An 11,345-nucleotide genomic window follows, 5' to 3' on the forward strand; every position below is an offset into this window, starting at 1 on the left:
ATATATATATATATATATATATATATATATATATATATATATATATATATATATATATATATATATAGTCATCAAAGCGGGGGCGGGGCGGGTTGGGGATTGTTATACCCGGCCCCAGCCCCATCCCCGATTTTAGCATAATGGGGATCCCCAACCCCGTTCCTGGTACTCATTTTGGCAGGGAATACCCGTCCCCGATTAAGGCGAGTCAACCGGGTTCCCCACCAGGTCGGGTGAAATTTCCATACCTAGGATCGACTACACCGTTTCAGTATTTTGTTTCTTTGTGATTTTTGTTCCTGTTAATTTACAAATAGAGTGTTAGTGTTTCCCGATTCTCTTCTTCACCGTCTTCTTTTCGTTTCATACTTGCCGCTCCCGTGTTCATTTCAGTTTCAAGTTTACACCCGACGTCCTCTGTCGTTACTGTCTGCTCCGATCAAAACCAACTGCTCGTCCATGGATGTCACCTCCTCCGCCAGTCACCAATATTCATCAGATGCAATAGAGTGGAGTGGGAGAAAGAGAAAGAGAAAGAGAAAGCTGGAACTCGACTTTAGGTGATTTGTAAACCGATTTGTTGTTCAACTATGGAATATTGGGAATTTGATGTTTTTTCTACTGTCTTTCTTACTGATAACTCAACGATTCAATTCAATTTCAGACACACGAGACACGTTTGTAACCTATGAACCGAAGGGAGATGGTAAAAAAGAACGAATCGATGCAACATGAACACAATGATTTCTTCTCTCTTAAATATTTTCTTGTAAAAAAAAGATAGTGAAAAAAAAAAAACAAAAACAAAAAAACAAAACCCTACCCGTGGTACACGGGATCACCCACTAGTTTAATATTAAAAATTAAGGAGACCAAAAAAGTCTCAATATTTTGGGTTAATCTACAGTTTAATTTCAACTTTTATTTTTTTAACATAAAAGTCATGATTATTTTGTATTTTGCCAAAATTAACGACAAAGTCCTTATTTTTTTTCAACAGAAAATGACTGATTATCGTATAAAATTAGATAATTATAACTTTTTTGTTTAAAAAATAAATGTTGGAATTAAACAAAAACTAATAAAAAATATTAGAACTTTATCGGAGATTTCCCTAAAAATTAAAATGAAATAATTAATTAATCGAAAAAAATAATGAAATTTTGAGGGTTAAATACGATCAAAAGAGTAAAATATAGCATTGTTTCACAAAAGGTTATTTATTTATTTATTTTTGAACGGTTTTGTTAGTGGTTAGAGTTAGTATCACGAAATCATCGACGCCTAGATTAGAACTCCAAACCTTCAATTTAATAGGCAAAACCTCTATCAAATGAGTTATTCTCACATTGAATGCACAAAAGGTTAATTGCAAAAAACATAAAGAGAAAAAAACATTTATTAAAATATAAATGAATGATAATAATAACCGAAAAATTACCTTCTTCAACCGTAAAAGAACCATTTTATGAAGCTGATTCTATACTGTTACCATCTCAAAAAACTTCTCTTAGGGATATAATACGAGTATACTTAGCAACAGTATAAAACAAGTTAATCTTATATTTCTCATTTCTCTTTCTTCCGTTACAAATTTCAACTCATTCAAGTTTTGTACGCTTATAGCAATTCAGTAAAACCCAACATTTTCTTAGAAAATATTATTATTTATAAGAACTTATTATGAACTATAAGATTAAAACTAACAAAAAAAACTTTATATCATTAGAAAATATAAACTTTTACTATTTCTACTTATTTAAGAAAGGGAAATCTCCATTTTAGTCCTATTATTTTACCCGCGTTTATGATAAAGTCCTAAACTATTAAATGTTAACGAAAAAGCCTGAAATACCGGATAAAACGGCGAGTTGACCCAACAAATGGATAGAGAGAATGATTATAATCCATGTCTCAGTCCATACGATATCTAGAATGGAGGAATATATGATCCTTTATCTAATGGACAAGTCATTGGCAAAAGTCAGAGTTCATCTACAAGGTCAGAGTTCGACAGAAGCTTTTGAGAGCTACGATTGCCAGTTGGTTCCTGAAGTCATACGCAATAATAGTTTTAGACTTATCCAAGTGAGAGACTGTTGGATTAATGTCTAAGTCCATAACTATAATTGGTAAGACTTGACCCGACCCGGCATGGTCCATTTGGGTTGCATATCATCATGCACTTGGATAGACTATAATGAGAGAAATAAGACACTTATGGTTATTAATATATTATAAGTCCTAGTATATTAATAATAAGAATAATAAGATTATCTAATTAGTATTGATCAAGAATTAATCTAGGATTAATTAAGTGATCAAAAGAAGACTAATTAAATATATGGGTTGATTGTGTAAATCATCCATACTTGTATAGTGGGCTAATGCTCCATGGATAATCAAGTTGGGCTAAAACCCATAGGATGGTCCATGGATGCTCCATGGTGTATTTGTACCCATGGATAATGGAAATGAAAGGCCATGTCAATTAGGGTTTACATGGTGTAACCCTAACTATATAAGCATCTTATTCTTGACCAAAATGGGCCACTAGTGTGTGGTGTAAAAGGGCTAGCCGATTTCATGAGTGTAGAATTCTCTCAAGTTATTCTAAGTGTTTTGGTGTATTGTGATTCCATTTGAGGCTTCCACACTATTGGGGCTAGGCACTCAAGCTTCATGAAGACTTTCTACATTAAGAGGTATGTATTCTATCTTGTTACACTCGTTGTTTTGTATGCTAGTTTAGGATTATACCTTGGATGTTCTTATTTGCATGTATATTAGAGAAAACATAGATCCAAGGTATTTAGGGTTGCATGTACACTTAGGAGTGTTAGAATGCTCAAATCCCAACAACGTTTCCATCCACGTCGGTCTTCTTCTTGAAGATCCACTTGCACCCAACAGTCTTACGTCCGGGCACATTATCACCAAATTCCAAACTTGGTTATCATACATGGATTGGATCTCGCTATCCATTGCCTCTTTCCATTTCGCAGACTCCGGGCCTGCCATGGCTTCCTTATAGCTATTAGGTTCATCAAGGTTTATTAGTGTACCATCACTAATATACGTATCCCCTTCGGTAGTAATATGAAAACCATAAAACTGGGGTTGAACTCTAACTCTATCGGAACGTCTAAGAGGTAAGGATTCGTCAATCGGTTCAACCGGAGTTTCCTCCTCGGGTTGAGTGCTAGCGGTAGAGGTTCCTTCATCTATCGATTCTTGAATCTCTTCTAGCTCGATTTGCCTCCCACTGTCTCCTTGGCCTATGAGTTCTCGCTCTTGGAAATCTCCTCTCCTCGCAACAAAGACAACATTGTCCTTTGGTCTATAAAAGAGATATCCAAAGGGTTTCTGCGGGTAGCCAATGAAAATACATCGCTCACTTCGAGGTTCGAGCTTGTCGTGAGTATCTCGTCTTATGAAAGCCTCGCAATCCCAAACCTTGATATGTGCCAACGAGGGAGCTTTCCCTGTCCACATCTCGTGAGGTGTTTTGGTAACCTTCTTAGTAGGGTCTCGGTTAAGGATATGGGCGGCAGTCTCTAAGGCATACCCCCAAAAAGAGATAGGTAGTGAAGGACGACTCATCATAGAGTGAACCATATCCAATAAGGTTCGATTACCCCTTTCTGCCACACCATTCAATTGTGGTGTCCTAGGTGGCATCAATTGTGAAACTATTCCACACTCCTTGAGATAATCGTGGAATTCAAGACTTAGGTATTCTCCTCCTCGATCGAATCAAAGCATCTTGATTTTCCTGCCCAATTGATTCTCCACTTCATTCTTGAACTCTTTGAACTTTTCAAAAGTTTCTGACTTTTGCTTGATTAAGTAGATATACCCATATCTACTATAATCATCGGTAAAAGTCATGTAGAAGCGGTTCCCATCCTTCGTGGTTGATCTAAACGGTCCACATACATCGGTATGTATTAGGTCCAATAGACCCTCACCCCTCTCGCACGTACTCGTGAAGGGTGACTTAGTCATCTTTCCAAGCAAACAAGATTCGCACGTGTCATCTTCCTTAAGGTCGAATGACTCCAACACTCCATCCTTTTGGAGTTGGGCTATGCGTTTCTTGTTGACATGTCCAAGACGACAATGCCACAAGGATGCTTTATCCATACTATTGGAAGAATCTATGTTTAAAACATCATTTCCTAAGTTATCAACAATCATAACAGTTTCATAAATTCCATTACATGGTATAACTTCAAAATAAAAGACACCATTCAGATAAGCCAAAATGGAACCATTCTCATTATTAAAAGAAAATCTAAAACCTTGTCTAAACAAACCATGAAATGAAATGATGTTTCTAGCCATTTCTGGCGAATAGCAACAATTGTTCAAATCTAAACATAAATTATTCCTAAGAACTAAAGAATACACTCCAATCTTGGTCACAAACGACGATCTTCTGTTCCCCATGATTAGATTGATCCTTCCTTGCTCCACATCCCTACTTCTTCTTAGTCCCTGCACATTAGAACAAATGTGATAACCACAACCAGTATTAAGAACCCAAGAAATAGCATGATTAGAATCGTTAGATTTAATTGTGTATATACCTACGAAAGACTGCTTGATCTTTCCTTCCTTAATGGCTTGCAGGTACTCGGGGCAGCTTCTCTTCCAATGTCCTATCTAGTGGCAGTGGTGACACTCTGCCTCCTTAAGGTTAGGGCAGGGCTTAGCAGGATAAACTTTGGTCCCACTAGAAGAGGCACCATCTCGGGCTTTAACCTTGCTATAGTTCTTAGATGAAGCCTTCCTCTGCTTTCCCTTTCCTTGACCAATAGCCAAGACAGGAGCAGTGGGTGGATTGGGAGTTGGTGCAGCAGACTTGTCTTTGAAGTTGCTCTCAGCGACCCTCAAGAGACCTTGGAGTTTGCTTAGGGTGACCTCCTCTTTGTTCATGTGGTAGGTCATCCTAAATTGATTGTAGCTCGGAGGCAAAGAGTGAAGCACCATGTCGATCGCCAAGTCTTCCCCAAAGTCAACATTTAGCTTGCGAAGGCGGTCGACATACCTTTGCATCTTTTGCAGGTGCACGGTAAGAGACTCTCCATGACCCATCTTAGCGGAAATCATGTTAGTGAAAATCTCATAACGCTCTTGTCTCGCGTTCTGGTGGTATCTCTCCAATAAGTCTTGATGCATTTCATACGGGTACATGTCCTCATAGGACTTTTGGAATTCGGAGTTCATGGTGGCAATCATGATGCAATGTATCTTCGTTGCATTGCGCTCATGTGTTTCAAGTAGCGATTTCAGGGTTGATCTTCTCGAGCTTCTCATCGAGGACATACTCCTTATCCACATAGCGAGCAATGGTGCGAATGTATCTTATCCATTCGCTAAAGTTCGTTCCATCGAAGGTGACCTTTTGGAAAAGGCTCATCAATGTGAAGGAACTAGCAGCAGCGCTGTTTGCGTTCGACATGTACAAATAGAAAGGAGAAAGATAGATTAGAAAATGTATCCCTAATTATCACCCAATAAGAAAAACTTAGGGCTAGGATCCAACAACAATATTTACATATTAGAAAAGGGATGCCGTAATCCAACATGCAAATAATATGAAGGTAAGTGAATGACGATTCACTAATTCTCCACCACAAAACCTAACTATTAGTCCTAAATGTATTGAGAATTCCTAGGTTTGGATGAGATTCATTGAAACTATTCAATGGCATGTTTAAATCTCGATATGCCCCTCTTGTTTGTGACTGGGATGAATTACCATGCAAATTCACACGGTGCCTTCATTGTAACGATCACCTATTCACTGTGCCGGTAAACCACACACGCTCCATCAAACTATGATAAACAATAAATCACCCTTTGCCACCTTTGCTTAGAACCAATTAGTGTGCCGGTAAACCACACACGTTCCACTAACTTCTCAGCAAGGGTGCAAAGTGTAATTTCATGGGATTGCATCAATTCACTTTTCCTAAAGTAACTAAGATTGGGAAATTTTAAAAAACGTGTAGTTACTTTGTATTTCATATTATATTTTTAATGAGAGGATGTGGTTGCCCTATCCTACCCGTTCGGCTAACGACCCTCCACCGATCAAGCAAGCAGTGGGTGTGAGTGTACACCCATTAAGCGCCATTTTATAGGCCACAACCTTATACCCACCTTATAGATCGGCTTCGTGAATAAGGCCTACTAACAGTAAGACTAGCATTTTAGTTATACATACATATATATATATATATATATATATATATATATATATATATATATATATATATATATTAATCTTGTAATATTATACTAGTATAGGGTTGTATTTTAAACTTTTAAAATCTAGGGTTTGAAATTTAAATTGTCTAAATTAAAACTTTTAATCACAAAACATAAATTTCAAAACTTGAGGACAAGTTTTAAAACATTTAAAACATGGAGGATCAAATAACAAATAATTTCAATTAACAATTAATTCCCTAATTATCTATATTTGATTTATTCAAGATTTCATGCAAGATAATTACCAAATTAATCAAAATAATTAATTAATTATCATATAAGGAAATTAAATATTTTATTGTTTGATAAATATCTTTAATTAGATCAAGATTATATTCATATATATCAAAAAATCGGATTAGGGTTGATCTAATATGATTAAGGTAAGTTTCCATAAGATAATCATGAAGAAATCCCGAATCTGGCCATTCTTGACGCTTGGACTCGCCGAGTGCACCAAGGGACTCACCGAGTCAGGCCAACTCGCCGAGTCCACTATGGAACTCGCCGAGTCCATGACTCAGAAACACAAAAATCGAATTTTGCAGTTAAGTTTCAATCAAATAAGCAACAATTTAATAGAAACCAAGCTAGGCTTTGATACCACTGATGGGTTTTAGCCATAAGAACTTTCCTATGTGCGCATGCAAAACCCTAATGCTTGGATCTAGGCTTTCTAATTAAACATGCTTTGAATCCAAGACTTCTAACACTAATTAGGTATAAGAACTATACTAAATCAGATATGGAATCATACCTTTGAATCTCTTGCTTGATCTTCTCTTAAAGCAATCCATATCCTTAACATAGATAGCCTTAGACGATTTTAAGCTATCCCTAGCTTCTAGAATTCGTCCAACCCCTATCCAATAAGGATTTACAGTCTAAAGTTTAACTATCAAACAATTGACAGTTTATACCCTTTTATTTAATTAATCTCTTTAAGTCACCAAATTAATTCTAATTAATTTATGACTTATATTAATCAAATAACAATATTATTATTCTTTATATTATACTTATAATATATTAATAATATTTATTCTCTCATAATAAATCATCTTGTCAAGTTGCTAAGGTGAAGGCAACCCAAAATGACGATGCACAATCGGGTCAAATACTTGCCAAATATAGTTGTAGCCTTAGACACTATTCCAACAAGCATGTCCTCGAGAGTCTCTATCATCCTCTCACTTTGTCCATCCGTCTGAGGGTGGAAAGCGGTGCTGAAGTGGAGACGAGTACCCATCTCGTCGTGAAATTGCTTCCAAAACTTGGAAGTGAAACAGACATATCGGTCTGACACTACTGAAACATGCACTCCATGACGTGCCACCACCTCTCGAATGTAAATCTCGGCTAGCTTTTCAGCCGATATATTCTCCTGGATTAGGATAAAATATGCACTCTTGGTCAACAGATCCACGATGACCCATTTCGAATCTACTCCATGTCCGGTCCCGGGAAGCTTGGTGATGAAATTCATGGTGATATCCTCCTATTTCCACACGGGAATATCCAACGGCTGCATCTTGCCGTGGGGTCGCTGGTTCTCAATCTTGACCTTCCTTCAGATCAAGCACCGCTCCACATACCATTCTACGTCATGCTTCAGGAAGGCCCACCAGTAATCAGGGTGAAGATCCCGATACATATTCGTCACCTCGAGATGGATAGAGAACCTCAACTGTAGGCCTCATCCATCAGAACATGTTGTACTCCGCCCCAGTATAGAACCCAAACCCTCCCATGCAGGGTCAAAAACCCACGCCTGTCAATGACAACAATTTGGTTATTTTGGACACCTTAGTAGGTTGTGTGTATTAGTCTAATGTTTGATGTAATGGAACAATATTTGATGTTTTCATTTACAGTTTTGGTAGTTTTTTTTTGCTGTTTTGACAACTTTAATATTGCAGTTTTTTTAACAATATTATGTTGAATTTTTGTTGTTTTGATAGCTTTATTATTGTAGTTTTTTTAAACAATATTTGACAGAATTTTAGTTGTTTCAACAGCTTTAATAGTGCAGTTTTTTACTAAATTAGTTTAATGGACACGACTAAAATGGGCCTAAAAAGCCGAAACCGTGAAACCAAACTGGAGCCAAACCGTTTGTAACGGTTCGGTTTGATTCAATTTTAATTTTTCAACGGTTCGGCTTCGTATTTTGCTTTGCAAAAACCATTACTAATGGTTTGGCTTCGGTTTGACCTAAAAACCGAAAAAACCGGACCATGAACACCCTTACATGTCGTAATCAAAGGAGGCCACCTGACTTATGATCCGCTCGCATTTCTGGCACTCCTCTTTCAGGCCCTCGACCTGTGCCTCCTGGGTGTACTCTAGCAATGGAGCAATCACCGTCATCCTCAGACATATGTCTCATATCAGAGCCACCACCGCCTTTTGGGTTAGATCATTGACCACCACATTGGCCTTCCCTGGGTGATAAAGGATCTCACAATCATAGTCTTTCACCACATCTAACCACTAATGTTGCCTCATGTTTAGATTCGGCTAATCCATGAGGTACCTCAAACTCTTGTGGTCCGTGTAAACCACGAATTCATCGACTCCCTCTGGCAAACTCAAAATTGGTGCCTCGCATAACCACTGTTTGAGAGTCTCGAAGGTTGCCTACTCCTCAGGTCCCCAACAGAATGTCACTGATTTCTTGGTCAGTCAGGTCAAAGTAACAACGATCTTGGAGAAATCCTCGATGAATCCGCGGTAATAACCCGCTAGACCAAGAAAACTCCGAATCTCAGTTAGAGACCTAGGAACCTCCCACAACATCACGACATTTATCTTGGCCGGATCGACCAGAATACCCTTCTGGTTAACAAGGTGCCCTAGAAACTGCACCTCGCCCAACCAGAACTCACACTTAGAGAATTTTGCGAAAAGTCTCTCCCTCCTTAGTGTCTCCAGCACCTCCCTCAGGTGCTCCTCATGTTATTACTGAATCTTGGAGTAAACCAAGATGTCATCAATGAAAACTATCATAGACCAGTCCAGCATGTTGAGAGTAGACTACTGAGTCAGTGGCGGAGATAACCGCCAAGTTCAGGGAGAGGACCTTACTGGTGCCTCAGTACGCGGGTGATGAGCAGATGAAGAAAACCTGGTACCATGACATGTTGAGAGCTGACATTTGGAAATATGTTAGCTACTCGGCATGCCCGACTTTAGATGATATCATAGCGAGGGAGAGGGAGAGGGAGATTGATATAGAGCACATCAGGAAGAGGAAGACGAAGACTGGGCAGACGACTGGGGTTATTGGGAAGAAACTCAATGGATTCGACTATAGTTTGAGGGCCAGCAGGGCCAAAGCCATTATGGGAAATGCGGAAAGACGTATGAGGGAGTTTGCATATTGGGGGGATTGGGCTGCTATAAGTGCGGCAAGCTTGGGAACTTTGGCAGGGATTATACTGCCCCTACCCCCACCCTTCAGACATCAGACCTGATTTTCTTTCATTACAATCAAAAGGGCCATAAAAAGGCCAACTGCCCAAGATTGGTATTAGCAGCGCTAGTGGCGGCGCCAACTTCAGCAACCCTGTGGATCATGGATGCCCGATAGGGCAAGACAGATGCTCTAGTGGTGAGGAGCCGAGCCTTCCAACTGACCACGGAGGAGGTGCGTGCCACAATGGATGTGGTGACGGGTATGTTTTCTTCTCCCTAACTTTTATTACATGTCAGTTTTGATATTTATATTATATATGTTTTGTTTGGGATCATTGCATATGAACGGCATCCCAGTACAGGTATTATTTGACTCGGGGGCTACCTGATCATTCGTATCTCTTATACTCAGCAAGAGGTTTGTTGAGTCTTCAGGCATGTTGGATTGTCCTTTAGAGGTCGAGATTGCGGACAATCGATCCGTCCGGGAATCAAAGGTTTACAAAGATTATGTCTTGAGGATGTATGACGAGCGTTACCTCGTGGATTTGGTTCCTATTCCTTTATGTGGGAACAAGGTCATCATAGGCATGGATTGTATGAGCCCTAATGGGGCGGTGATCGACTGTGAGAGTAGTTGGTTTGTGTTAGGATCCCAAGTGGGGGAGAGTTGGTGATTCAGGGCGAGAGGCCGCAGCGTGGGCCGACTTTGTGTTCAGCAGCGAGAGCTAGGCGCTACCTTCAGCAGGGGTGCGTAGGTTATGTCGCCTATGTTATGGATAACCGGGAGGGGGTAAGGCGACCATGAGGGATGTGCCGGTTGTGCAGGAGTATCTAGATGTGTTCCCAGAGGAGTTGCCTGGGATACCTCCGGAGAGACATGTGGAGTTCAGGAATGACCTAGTTCCAGGTGTGGCTCTGATAGCCAAGGTGCCATATCGGTTGGCTCCTCCCGAGATCCAGGAGTTGTCTACATAGCTACAGGAGCTGTTAGACAAGGGACTTAGCAGGTCGAGCAGTTCACCTTGGGGAGCCTTGATTTTGTTTGTGAAGAAGAAGTATGGGTCACATCGGATGTGTATAGACTACTGGGAGTTGAACAAGGTAACAGTGTAGAGCCGTTACCCATTGCTGAGGATTGACGATCTCTTCGACCAGCTTCAGGGGGCATCTTGGTTTTCCAAGATCAATTTGCATTCAGGTTATCACCAGATGAGAGTTAGAGATGAGGATGTACATAAGACTGGTTTTTGGACTCGCTACGGTCATTACAAGTTCCTGGTGATGCCTATTGGGCTCACCAATGCCCCTGCCGCGTTCATGGACCTCATGAACCGCGTATGTAGATCGATGTTGGATTGGTATGTGATAGTGTTTATTGATGACATCTTGGTTTACTCCAAGACGAAGGAGCAACACGAGGAGTACTTGTGAGAGGTGTTGGATACCCTGAGGAGGGAGAGCTTGTACGCCAAGTTCTCAAAGTGCGAGTTCTGGTTGTGCGAGGTGCAGTTTCTAGGGCATCTTTTCAACCAGAATGGTATTCTGGTCAACCCGGACAAAATGGAAGCTGTGATGAGATGGGAGGTTCCGAAGTCTCCATCCGAGATTCATAGTTTCCTCGGTTTCACAGGCTATTATTGTAG

This window comes from Lactuca sativa, chromosome 7 (assembly GCF_002870075.4).
Source record: "Lactuca sativa cultivar Salinas chromosome 7, Lsat_Salinas_v11, whole genome shotgun sequence".
In the NCBI taxonomy this organism is placed as follows: domain Eukaryota; kingdom Viridiplantae; phylum Streptophyta; class Magnoliopsida; order Asterales; family Asteraceae; genus Lactuca; species Lactuca sativa.